Source organism: Ranitomeya variabilis, chromosome 8 (assembly GCF_051348905.1).
Source record: "Ranitomeya variabilis isolate aRanVar5 chromosome 8, aRanVar5.hap1, whole genome shotgun sequence".
Lineage (NCBI taxonomy): Eukaryota > Metazoa > Chordata > Amphibia > Anura > Dendrobatidae > Ranitomeya > Ranitomeya variabilis.
This window is the reverse complement of record NC_135239.1, coordinates 8282119-8296433: the sequence shown is the minus strand read 5'-3', so window position 1 is coordinate 8296433 and position 14315 is coordinate 8282119. Positions and strand designations below refer to the sequence as shown.

Sequence of the window (14315 nt, the reverse complement as noted above, 5' to 3'; positions counted from 1 at the left end):
TAGATAGATAGATAGATAGATAGATAGATAGATAGATAGATACATAATAGACATTAAATAGATATAACATGGATAACAGATAGATAATAGATAAATATTACATAGATAGATGATTGATTGATTGATAGATAATAAATAGATATATAATACACAGATAGTATATAGATAGTATATAGATAGATAGTATATACTGTAGATAGATAGATAATAAATATATAATAGATAGATAATAGATAGATAATAGATAGATATATAATGGATAGATATAAAATAGATATATAATAGATATATAGATGATAGATAATAGATAGATGGATAGATAATAGATAGATAATAGATAGATGATGCATAGATAGATGATAGATAATAGATAGATAGATAGATAGATAGATAGATAGATAGATAGATAGATAGATAGATAATAGATAGATAATAGATAGATGATAGATAATAGATAGATAACACTGGTCAACAGCATTTTTGGTGCCAAAGATATTTCATCGAATTTAGGGTATTTTTGGGGTGCTGATTCTGAATATGTCATCAGTTTTGCCAGATTGGCTCAAGTTTTTGAGATTTTTGGTATCTTATTTATAGCACTTGTTGGTAAATGCGACGCATCACCTCATTAATTTCTTTGGATTAGTACTTGAACTGAGCAGTTCTCAATATAGTTTTGTGTTAATTAGTGTTCTAAAAGTTTGTTCATAGCTTGATTTTTGCACTAACTTTATGTTGTTGTCTGTTTTCCAGTGAAAAGCATGAACTCATCAAGAAGAAGTTGTCTTAACGATCCAGACTCATTCTGTTACATTTGTGGTGAATACACACTGCCAAAACATAGAAGAAACATAACAGACTTCGTAAAAAAAGTGTATTTTGCCTATTTTGGGGTTATGCTTGGGGACCAAGACAAGTTTTGGGCACCACACATAGTGTGCAAAGCATGTATCGAATTATTACGAAAATGGAGCAAAGGACAAAGAAAAAGCTTCAAATTTGGTGTTCCAATGGTGTGGAGAGAGCCAAAAAATCATCATGATGACTGTTATTTCTGGTAAACACAGGTACAGGCACATCTTCACAATGAGGGACAGGCCTTCTTGCAGATTCCATGTTACTCCCATTTTCGTTTCTTATGCTTATTGAATCCTTGCACTTGCACTGCACAGAAATAACAGTCATCATGATGATTTTTTGGCTCTCTCCACACCATTGGAACACCAAATTTGAAGCTTTTTCTTTGTCCTTTGCTCCATTTTCGTAATAATTCGATACATGCTTTGCACACTATGTGTGGTGCCCAAAACTTGTCTTGGTCCCCAAGCATAACCCCAAAATAGGCAAAATACACTTTTTTTACGAAGTCTGTTATGTTTCTTCTATGTTTTGGCAGTGTGTATTCACCACAAATGTAACAGAATGAGTCTGGATCGTTAAGACAACTTCTTCTTGATGAGTTCATGCTTTTCACTGGAAAACAGACAACAACATAAAGTTAGTGCAAAAATCAAGCTATGAACAAACTTTTAGAACACTAATTAACACAAAACTATATTGAGAACTGCTCAGTTCAAGTACTAATCCAAAGAAATTAATGAGATGATGCGTCGCATTTACCAACAAGTGCTATAAATAAGATACCAAAAATGTCAAAAACTTGAGCCAATCTGGCAAAACTGATGACATATTCAGAATCAGCACCCCAAAAATACCCCAAATTCATTAAAATATTTTGGACACCAGAAAATTTTTTTTTTTTTGTTGACCTGTGTAATAGATAGATGATAGATAGATAAATAGATAGATAATAGATAGATAGATAGATAGATAATAGATAGATAGATAGAAGATATAGATAGATAAATAATAGATAGATAATAGATAATAGATAGATAATGGACAATAGATAATGGATGGATAGTCTGTCATGCCCACTTCTCCTCTTGTACTGACAGTATGAAGCCCCTCTGGGGTCCGATCACAATCGGAGTTGGGGGTCAGCGATGTGATACTTACCGCCTTAATAATGATGGGGGAGCATGACCTGGCGAGGGTTTTGCATTATTACGCTGACACGTCATTTTTCAGCCTCTCGCTATAGATACACGTTATTACAATTAGTGCCGCTCATCAGTGATACGTTGTGTTAATATTAGAGATGACTAACAGGGTCAGTGTGACTGAGCGCTCTGCGGGTCAGGATGAGGTTGGACCTTTTTACTGTTGGACATTTTAATTGACTGTTACAATGTATCTAGATCTCAGACCTAATGATAGACATTTCTAGTTCTTGTAACTTTATGGCGGTGAATGATGCACAATGTGACACGAGCAGACATTGTATAAAATGCTGCAAACATCTGCGAATCCTGAATATTCAGATCAGAGCGAGGGAAGCGCGGCGCTCACCACCGACAATTCCAGCACAAGCACTTTGTTCTGATCATAGGATGCGGACAGGATCATCACCTGCGAATCCTGCGCAGCCTCGGATCGTCCTCGCCGTCCTGGAGTTCAGCTCCGCACAGGAGGACATGGAGGTGACGTTGTTACTCATTTCATACATTCTTATAATTTCATCATCAAACTCGAGCTTCTTGTAATATCTCCTCAATATCTTTCATTCCCGTGGACAAAAGTAGAGATATATAGTGATATAGTTATTAAGGCTGAAGGAAGACTTTAAGTCCATCTAGTTCAACCCATAGCCTAACCTAACATGCCCTAACATGTTGATCCAGGGGAAGGCAAAAAAAACCCCATGTGGTAAGAGTAAGCTCCATCATGGGGAAAAAAATTCCTTCCCGACCCCACATACGGCAATCAGACTAGTTCCCTGGATCAACGCCTTATCAAGGAATCTAGTGTATATACCCTGTAACATTATACTTTTCCAGAAAGGCATCCAGTCCCCTCTTAAATTTAAGTAATGAATCCCTCATTACAACATCAAACGGCAGAGAGTTCCATAGTCTCACTGCTCTTACAGTAAAGAATCCGCGTCTGTTATTATGCTTAAACCTTCTTTCCTCCAGACGTAGAGGATGCCCCCTTGTCCCTGTCTCAGGTCTATGATTAAAAAGATCATCAGAAAGGTCTTTGTACTGTCCCCTCATATATTTATACATTAACATAAGATCACCCCTTAGTCTTCGTTTTTCCAAACTAAATAGCCCCAAGTGTAATAACCTATCTTGGTATTGCAGACCCCCCAGTCCTCTAATAACCTTGGTCGCTCTTCTCTGCACCCGCTCTAGTTCAGCTATGTATTTCTTATACACCGGAGACCAGAACTGTGCACAGTATTCTAAGTGTGGTCGCACTAGTGACTTGTATAGAGGTAAAATTATGTTCTCCTCATGAGCATCTATGCCTCTTTTAATGCATCCCATTATTTTATTTGCCTTTGTAGCAGCTGCCTGACACTGGCCACTGAATATGAGTTTGTCATCCACCCATACACCCAGGTCTTTTTCATTGACGGTTTTGCCCAGAGTTTTAGAATTAAGCACATAGTTATACTTCTTATTACTTCTACCCAAGTGCATGACCTTACATTTATCCCCATTAAAGCTCATTTGCCATTTATCAGCCCAAGCTTCTAGTTTACATAAATCAGCCTGTAATATAAAATTGTCCTCCCCTGTATTGATTACCCTGCAGAGTTTAGTGTCATCTGCAAATATTGAGATTCTACTCTGAATGCCCCCTACAAGGTCATTAATAAATATGTTAAAAAGAAGAGGGCCCAATACTGACCCCTGTGGTACCCCACTGCTAACCACGACCCAGTCCGAGTGTGCTCCATTAATAACCACCCTTTGTTTCCTATCCCTGAGCCAGCTCTCAACCCACTTACACATATTTTCCCCTATCCCCATTATTCTCATTTTATGTAACAACCTTTTGTGTGGCACCGTATCAAAAGCTTTGGAAAAGTCCATATACACTACGTCCACTGGGTTCCCTTGGTCCAGTCCGGAACTTACCTCTTCATAGAAGCTGATCAAATTAGTCTGACATGAACGGTCCCTAGTAAACCCGTGCTGATACTGGGTCATGAGGTTATTCCTCTTCAGATACTCCAGTATAGCGTCCCTTAGAATGCCCTCCAGGATTTTACCCACAGTAGAGGTTAAACTTACTGGCCTATAATTTCCGAGTTCAGTTTTTGTCCCCTTTTTGAATATTGGCACCACATTTGCTATACGCCAGTCCTGTGGTACAGACCCTGTTATTATGGACTCTTTAAAGATTAAAAATAATGGTCTATCAATGACTGTACTTAGTTCCTGCAGTACTCGGGGGTGTATCCCATCCGGGCCCGGAGATTTGTCAATTTTAGTGATTTTTAGCCGCCGCTGTACTTCCTGCTGGGTTAAGCAGGTAACATTTAATGGGGAATTTTTATCACTGATCATATTGTCGCCATGGGATTTTCTTTTGTAAATACTGATGAAAAAAAGTCATTTAGCATATTGGCTTTTTCCTCATCCTCATCCACCATTTCACCCAGACTATTTTTAAGGAGGCCAACACTGTCATTTTTTAGTTTCTTACTATTTATGTAGTTAAAGAATATTTTGGGATTATTTTTACTCTCTCTGGCAATGAGTCTCTCTGTCTCAATCTTTGCTGCCTTGATTTGCTTTTTACAGAATGTATTTAATTTTCTGTATTTATTTAATGCCTCCTCACTACCTACTTCCTTTAATTCTCTAAATGCTTTCTTTTTGTCCCTTATTGCGCCCCTTACAGCTCTATTTAGCCATATTGGTTTCCTCCTATTTCTAGTATGTTTATTCCCATACGGTATATACTGTGCACAGGTCCTATCCAGGATGCTAATAAACGTCTCCCATTTTCTTTGTGTACTTTTATGTCTCAGGATATCGTCCTGAGTTGTTGTTACTTTGTGAAACCACCAACAAGTTGCTGTTGACGGATCTCTCAGATCTCTCGGATCTCATCAGCTGAGTACGTTTAGGTCTGATTGCTATACTAACGGCCCCTATAATGTTCCCTACAGCCGTGTTTATTAAAGGGGTTGATTCCTTTATTTTTCATCAGACGCGCTGCCTTAGACATTTACCAACAGGACCAGAATGAGATCCATTAACAGCAGCAGCCTTCTTGTAGATGGTTTCCACAAAGCAAAAAGTCAGACTGAAAAATGAGTGAACGCAGAATAGCAGGCTATGAAGATGTGTGTCGTAGATACTCTAAGTGGTTAAACAATTCCTGGTGTGTCAGCCTTAAAGGGATATGCAGACAGACCCCTTTAAGAAAGGGCATCTCTTAGTGCACTGCGTACATATGAAGATGTCATCAATGTATTCACACATTTCCAGGAGGAATAACAGAATAATGGCCGAATGCAGCGGTCTAAACAATGCTGGCAGCGGCATTAAAGGTGCAGTTTACCGTGAACCTGTATCAGTTCCTGCAGTTTGCGGCCCCCTGTCCATCGCTGACCTCCGCAGTGAGGATGAGACTTCTAGGACATCATATGTCACTTGTACAGAAGATCAGCGCACGTTCCCACAAGTCCGCAGTATTCGGGCCTGCAGAGCCGTCATTTACTCTCTGGAAGCTCCTGTCCCCGGTGTAATTACAGCATAAGCTTCACTAAATCACTGCAAATAAGGTGAATGTATGAGCGGCATCGCCATGTGCACGGCTCCTCACACGTCTGACCTCCAAACCTCCATGCTTACAGGACTTCATCATTTATTACGTGATCCGCAGGGTCGGGAAGCCTCAGTGGGGCCCGGGAGACACTTTCTCGAAAAACCTGAAAACAAGAAGACACTTTTTTTTTCATCTGCATATTTTTATATATGAGGAATAACATTACTTTGGACTATTTTACAATATATATATATATATATATATATATATATATATATACACAGTGGGGCAAAAAAGTATTTAGTCAGTCAGCAATAGTGCAAGTTCCACCACTTAAAAAGATGAGAGGCGTCTGTAATTTACATCATAGGTAGACCTCAACTATGGGAGACAAACTGAGAAAAAAAAATCCAGAAAATCACATTGTCTGTTTTTTTATCATTTTATTTGCATATTCTGGTGGAAAATAAGTATTTGGTCAGAAACAAACAATCAAGATTTCTGGCTCTCACAGACCTGTAACTTCTTCTTTAAGAGTCTCCTCTTTCCTCCACTCATTACCTGTAGTATTGGCACCTGTTTAAACTTGTTATCGGTATAAAAAGACACCTGTGCACACCCTCAAACAGTCTGACTCCAAACTCCACTATGGTGAAGACCAAAGAGCTGTCAAAGGACACCAGAAACAAAATTGTAGCCTGCACCAGGCTGGGAAGACTGAATCTGCAATAGCCAACCAGCTTGGAGTGAAGAAATCAACAGTGGGAGCAATAATTAGAAAATGGAAGACATTCAAGACCACTGATAATCTCCCTCGATCTGGGGCTCCACGCAAAATCCCACCCCGTGGGGTCAGAATGATCACAAGAACGGTGAGCAAAAATCCCAGAACCACGCGGGGGGACCTAGTGAATGAACTGCAGAGAGCTGGGACCAATGTAACAAGGCCTACCATAAGTAACACACTACGCCACCATGGACTCAGATCCTGCAGTGCCAGACGTGTCCCACTGCTTAAGCCAGTACATGTCCGGGCCCGTCTGAAGTTTGCTAGAGAGCATTTGGATGATCCAGAGGAGTTTTGGGAGAATGTCCTATGGTCTGATGAAACCAAACTGGAACTGTTTGGTAGAAACACAACTTGTCATGTTTGGAGGAAAAAGAATACTGAGTTGCATCCATCAAACACCATACCTACTGTAAAGCATGGTGGTGGAAACATCATGCTTTGGGGCTGTTTCTCTGCAAAGGGGCCAGGACGACTGATCCGGGTACATGAAAGAATGAATGGGGCCATGTATCGTGAGATTTTGAGTGCAAACCTCCTTCCATCAGCAAGGGCATTGAAGATGAAACGTGGCTGGGTCTTTCAACATGACAATGATCCAAAGCACACCACCAGGGCAACGAAGGAGTGGCTTCGTAAGAAGCATTTCAAGGTCCTGGAGTGGCCTAGCCAGTCTCCAGATCTCAACCCTATAGAAAACCTTTGGAGGGAGTTGAAAGTCCGTGTTGCCAGGCGAAAAGCCAAAAACATCACTGCTCTAGAGGAGATCTGCATGGAGGAATGGGCCAACATACCAACCACAGTGTGTGGCAACCTTGTGAAGACTTACAGAAAACGTTTGACCTCTGTCATTGCCAACAAAGGATATATTACAAAGTATTGAGATGAAATTTTGTTTCTGACCAAATACTTATTTTCCACCATAATATGCAAATAAAATGATAAAAAAACAGACAATGTGATTTTCTGGATTTTTTTTTCTCAGTTTGTCTCCCATAGTTGAGGTCTACCTATGATGTAAATTACAGACGCCTCTCATCTTTTTAAGTGGTGGAACTTGCACTATTGCTGAATGACTAAATACTTTTTTGCCCCACTGTATATATATATATATATATATATATATATATATATATATACATACATATATATATATATATATATATATATATATATATACACACAGTTTTCCCTTCTGCAGTCTCTTTCTCAAACTTTCAGTTGTCTCTGAGCTGCTGAGTGGAGAGGAGCTGCTATGTCTCCTGTACACAGAACAGACAGATGTAATGGATCCCTGCTCTCCAATAGAAGCAGCAGCATGAAGAACAGTATCCACAAGTACTGAGCAGTGCAGAAGGGAATTTAGGCCTGAAGTGACATAAAAGAGTAACAATCAGCAGTAGGACATGATGCAGCAGTACTGAGAAGTTTAGCTGTGAATACAGCTCTGGGATGAGGTAAAACACTAGAAAGCATCATCATGGAGGACATTATACAGTAATGCTGAGGAGCGCAGCTCTAAATCTTGACACAGGGATGAGCTATAACGCACAGAAGAAAACAGCAGCATGGAGGGTATTATGCAGTGCTACTGAGTAGTGTAGCTGTGAAAAAAGCAGTGCAGTAATATAAAACACTAAAACAAGCCATAACATAAATGACATTGTACGGCAATACATAGTGGTGTAGCTATATATATGCACACTGGGGTGAGATAATACACTTACCAGAAAGCAGCAGCAGCAGCATGGAGGACATTATACAGTGGTACTGAGCAGTAGAGCTGTGAATACAGCACTGACGTAATATAAAACACTTACTAGAAACCAGCAGCATAAACCACATTATACAGCAACACTTATTAACTTATTAACACTGGGGTAAGAAATTACACTTACCAGAAAGCAGCATGATGGATGTTATACAGCAGTACTGAGCAGTGGAGACTTGAATCCAGCACTGGAGTGAGAAAAAGCAGCAGCCGGAAGCCATATATACACTACCGTTCAAAACGTTAGGGTCACCCAGACAATGTTGTGTTTTCCATGGTAACTCCTAGTTTTATTAATCCAATGAGTTGCCAAATGAATGTATAATCTAGTCCAGACATTGATGAGGTTCGAAAAAAAGATTTTTATTTGAAATAATAATTTTCTCCTTCAATCTTTGCTCCCTTTGCAGCAGTTCCAGCATTGCAGACCTTTGGCATTCTAGCAGTTAATTTGCGGAGGTAATCTGGAGACATTTCCCCCCATGCTTCCAGAAGCCCCTCCACAAGTTGGTTTGGATGATGGGCACTTTTTGCTGCTCTCACAACAGCTCCATGGGGCTGAGATCTGGTGACAGCGCTGGCCGCTCCATTACAGATAGATACCAGCTGCTGCTTCTTCCCTAAATAGTTCCTGTATAATTTGGAGGTGGCTTTGTGTCATTGTCCTGTTGTAGGATGAAATTGGCTCCAATCAAGCGCTGTCCACAGGGTATGGCATGGCACTGCACAATGGAGTGAAAGCCTTCCTTATTCAATATCCCTTTTACCTTGTACAAATCTCCCACTTTACCAGCACCAAAGCAACCCCAGACCATCACATTACCTCCACCATGCTTGACAGATGACGTCTCACTCTCTTCCAGCATCTTTTCAGTTGTTCTGCGTCTCACAAACGTTCTTCTGTGTGATCCAAACACCGCAGACTTGGATTCGTCTGTCCATAACAGTTTTTTCCAATCTTCCTCTGCCCAATGTCTGTGTTCTTTTGCCCATATTAATCTTTTCCTTTTATTAGCCAGTCTCAGATATGGCTTTTTCTTGGCCACTCTGCCCTGAAGGCCAGCATCCCGGAGTCGCCTCTTCACTGTAGACGTTGACACTGGCGTTTTGCGTGTACTATTTAATGAAGCTGCCAGTTGAGGACCTGTGAGGCGTCGATTTCTCAGACTACAGACTCTAATGTACTTGTCTTGTTGCTCAGTTGTGCAGCGCGGCCTCCCACTTCTCTACTCTGGTTAGAGCCTGTTTGTGCTCTCCTCTGAAGGGAGTAGGACACACCATTGTAGGAAATCTTCAGTTTCTTGGCAATTTCTCGCATGGAATAGCCTTCATATCTAAGAATAGACTGTCAAGTTTCACATGACAGTTCTTTTTTTCTGGCCATTTTGAGAGTTTAATAGAACCAACAGTTTTACAAATGTTGGTGCAGAAATTCTGAAAGCATCCAGTGCTTAGAAGCGGTTCTTGCTAGAATCGATTTCTCCAGTGCTCAGCGACTGGATACTGGGAACACTGGATGGCAGTCCTTGGAGGACCTATCCTCAGGAGTCTGAAGAATTCCTATCCAGAGCTGTAGAATACACCGTGCTGAAGTATCAGTGCAACATAAAGGTCACATAAAACCGGCACAATGAGCAGAAATAAAGTGTTCAAAAGTTATAGTTCCTGGAAGAATTGGAGAAAAAAGCAAGATCAATAAACGACAGCTGGTCCGGCCCAAATGATGCCGTGTGGTGGACGTGGCCCCGCGGAGCTCGCTTTAGAAGAACGGCCTATCTGGGTAAAGCCGAGCTCCGCCGGCCGGGGAGAAACGCGTCGGATCTTCTCCAGCAGAATTATGTAGTTAAAAGAAGTGTAAAGAGTTTAACTCATGAAGTGCATTCATCGGCTTTACGAGGAACGAACCGGCCACATGTCCGGAGAACGCGCTGCTGGCACAGGAATAATACCGCAGAAAGACGGAGCATTCAGAACGGCTCAATAAAAGGACAGCATGTTTTCCAATCTGGTCTTTTAAAATATCCATTATAGAAGAGCTTTAGGGATTAGGGGGATTAGATTCGATGACACATCTGTCCGGACGTGGAAATCAGCGCCATAGTTAGAGCCGGATACAGCGAGCGACACAACAAACATCAGACGTGGCGCCTTATCGCATCGGAAATTAACATGCGCCCCCTGCTGAGCGCCGCAGGAACTGATCTATTTAGCTGCAATACTCCTGATCCATCGCGACCAGCGCCTCTTGTCTGAGATAACGTTATCAGGAAGCACAATAGGAAGGGATGACATGGATTTCTTCTTGTTATTTCCAGGGGTGATCATTACAGACGCTCTACCTGAAAGCTGCCGGGAAAGTTATGAAGAAGCTGGAAAACTTTTTAACTGATTGTTACTGAGAAATTACTGGGAAATGTCCTAATGTCACATTGCAGGATAGCATTATACTATGGGCAAGTGACCGGGCGGCAATGTCAGACTCCGCCAACGAGAGGCGCTGTCACTGGAATGGCTGTCAGACTGCACAGGGGCATGCCACTATTGGCAGTGAGAGTTTCCAGGAGGAATAGCAGAGGAACAGAGCAATGCTCAGAATTGCTATATATGAAGGGTGGAAGTATTGAGCCCATCAGGAGAGCGGCTGATCCTCTGTTTAGGATGATAGGACCCATCCGAGGGAGGTCACCTTGTCGTGGTTGATGGGCACCCATGAATTGGCCAATTTATGCGCTAAGAACCTTCATTTTTTATAAGTACTTCTTTTTGTTAGTACATTTCATTCAGCGACAGTGTAGTCTAGACCTGGAGTTTCCATATACCGTGGTCCTTACAGAGGCTGCTGTGCCCCTTTTTTGTATGATCCTCTGTAAAAGCGATTACCCGTAGTTACAGATTCTATCAGGCAATGATTCCCCATGGTGCTACAATGTAGCAAATGCTACTAATGAGCGTGATCAAATCTACATAATGGCTGGAAATGCGACTGACTGCAACACCTTGTAGTCTGAAAGCATAGAGACACATAGCTCTGCATGGGAGCTGCATACATAAAACAGTAAACCATGTTTAACAAAATTTGTTGCAAATTTGAATGAATTTCCATGGATTGGAGGGATAAAAATGTGATTACGAAGGTATAAATCCCCCCTGAGAAGGTGCAGATGAGAGCAGCAGATGCAGCTGCACGCGTTTCATCCGGCCCCCCGTCAGTGTTGGCGCGCTGCACGCCGGCCGTCTTGTTGTTGTTGCGCTGCGTACGTGGCCGATCGATCTGTTTGTCATTACATTGCCCTGATGGATTTCAGCTTTAACCATTTAAGGACCTTAGACAGTTTTAATGTCTTTTTTATGGAAATGTTACTGACTTGAAGCAGAAAGATTTATGTGTTCCCCTCTGGGGCTAAATATAGATTTCTTCTTGTTAATGAGCAAAAGAATGTAGTCATCTCCTGAACATTAATGTGCGGAGCGCGGATCCTGCGGCTGTGAGACCGGAGCCGGCTATGGAGGGCGGACCGGGGGGTGCTGCCTATAGGTGCGGGTGATAGAAGGATCCACCACGGTCCAGCAAGGCTCTAGCACTAGCCCCATCCCAGTTATGGCATATCCATAGGGCACCGGGGGCGCAGCTATAAGCGGCCGCCCTGACTTCCTCTTGATTACTTATTTGTCTGAAAACGGGGACAGTGAAGCTGGCGATGATTGGGCACATGTGACATAACAACCCCTTTAAAGATAGCAGCATCACGGACACACAAACCTCACATCCAGCTTATGTTGCTGGGAGAGACACTGTCACATGTAATAACATCCAGCCTATATTACTAGGAAAGACACTCTCACATGAGGTCACATCCAGCCTATATTACTGAGAGAGACACTCTTACATGAGATCACATCCAGCCTATATTACTGAGAGGGACTGTCCCACATGAGATCGAATCCAGCCTATATTACTGAGAGGGACTGTCCTACATGAGATTTCATCCAGCCTATATTTCTGGGAAGGACACTCTCACATGAGATCACATCCAGCCTATATTACTGGGAGGGACACTCTGACATGAGATCACATCCAGCCTATATTACTGAGAGGGACTGTCCCACATGAGATCACATCCAGCCTATATTACTGAGAGGGACACTCCCACATGAGATCACATCCAGCCTATAGTACTGGGAGGGACACTCTTTCATGAGATCACATCCAGCCTATATTACTAGGAAAGATACTCCAACATGAAATCACATCCAGCCTATATTACTGGGAGGGACTGTCCCACATGAGATTTCATCCAGCCTATATTACTGGGAGGGACACTCTGACATGAGATCACACTAAGCCTACATTACTTGGAGGGACACTCCCACATGAGATCTCGTCCAGCCTGTATTACTGGGAGGAACACTCCCACATGAGATCACATCCATCCTAAATCACTGGGAAGGACACTCTGACATGAGATCACATCCAGCCTATATTACTGAGAGGGACTGTCCCACATGAGATCTCATCCAGTCTATATTACTGAGAGAGACTGTCCCACATGAGATCTCATCCAGTCTATATTACTGAGAGGGACTGTCCCGCATGAGATCTCATCCAGTCTATATTACTGAGAGGGATACTCTCACATGAGATCACATCCAGCCTATATTACTAGGAAAGATACTCCAACATGAAATCACATCCAGCCTATATTACTGGGAGGGACTGTCCCACATGAGATTTCATCCAGCCTATATTACTGGGAGGGACACTCTGAGATGAGATCACACTCAGCCTACATTACTGGGAGGGACACTCCCACATGAGATCTCATCCAGCCTGTATTACTGGGAGGAACACTCCCACATGAGATCACATCCATCCTAAATCACTGGCATATTACTGAGAGGGACTGTCCCACATGAGATCTCATCCAGTCTATATTACTGAGAGAGACTGTCCCACATGAGATCACATCCAGCCTATATTACTGAGAGGGACTGTCCCACATGAGATCTCATCCAGTCTATATTACTGAGAGGGACTGTCCCACATGAGATCTCATCCAGTCTATATTACTGAGAGGGATACTCTCACATGAGATCTCATCCAGCCTATATTACTGAGAGGGATACTCCCACATGAGATCTCATCCAGCCTATATTATTGGGGAACAGCTAACTCAAGCAGTTGGAATTTGTAAAGCGTGCACCTATCAGATGTCTTGCCAAGTTTGATGTGGAATAATGCAGGCTCTGAGACAGAACTTTTGACTTGATATTTACTAACATTCACATTGGGGATAAAGGGATGTTTAAGACCCATTAGGGGGACATCGCTGACCGGTCTGAAACCGCCTACATTGTAAGCAGGGTTTACATGTACCAATTCCTTTTCAGCTTGAAACTGCTCTCAATTTGCCGTGACTTTATCTGAAGCTTTGGTGCGGTTGTCCAACATGGGCACCTGGGGATCAGGGCCTCGGAGCTACGTCTGAGGGCTGCTGTTTCACTCTGTATTCTTATATGTCAGAAGTCAGGGACAGCAACGCTGATTGGACCCACTGCTCACGTGATATAGTAGCCTCATGTGAGCCCCAGTAAAGAGAGTGCTGACACCACTGGAACGCCGCCGGCATGGGAGGTCAGTATACTTGTTTTTATTTTAACCAGGGAAGACATTCAGATTGAGAAGGGCTTGTTCTATTAGCGGACAACCTCTTTAATTTGTCATATATCAGCACAGCTTCTATCCTGCACTTACTTTGTATTCACGTGTTTCCTTCCCTCCATGAGACCATAGATGCTTTTCTCTCTCTCCACACTGTGATCTGTGTACAATCCTCTCCCTGCTGCTTTCTCTGTCATCTTCTCTCCCGATCTGTGACGGGCCGGGTCAGTTCTGCAGTTAGGCAGAAGAAGGACTTAAGGACAATCTCATATTTGCAATTTGGAAGCAAATGAGAAATAAAACTGCCGAACATACAGGGACTGTGAACCCCAGATTACATTCACCAGATAAAACTAACAAAAACTGGACATTTTACCAGAAATGAAAAACTTGGAGCGAAGTTGATATTTACGGAATTTATTTGGGGTTAGAAACGAATGATTTTATGGAAGCGAAGCGAAGCG

The 14315-nt window shown here is 42.2% G+C and overlaps 1 long non-coding RNA gene across 1 annotated transcript; it reads right to left on the bottom strand.

The window, feature by feature from the left end:
- Positions 1-5440: 5440 nt before the first annotated feature.
- Positions 5441-14073, bottom strand: LOC143787434 (uncharacterized). The gene is made up of 3 exons (XR_013218365.1): positions 13945-14073; positions 5721-5797; positions 5441-5639 (listed from the first exon to the last, which is right to left on the bottom strand). It is a non-coding gene; the product is annotated as an uncharacterized LOC143787434 (long non-coding RNA).
- Positions 14074-14315: the final 242 nt, after the last annotated feature.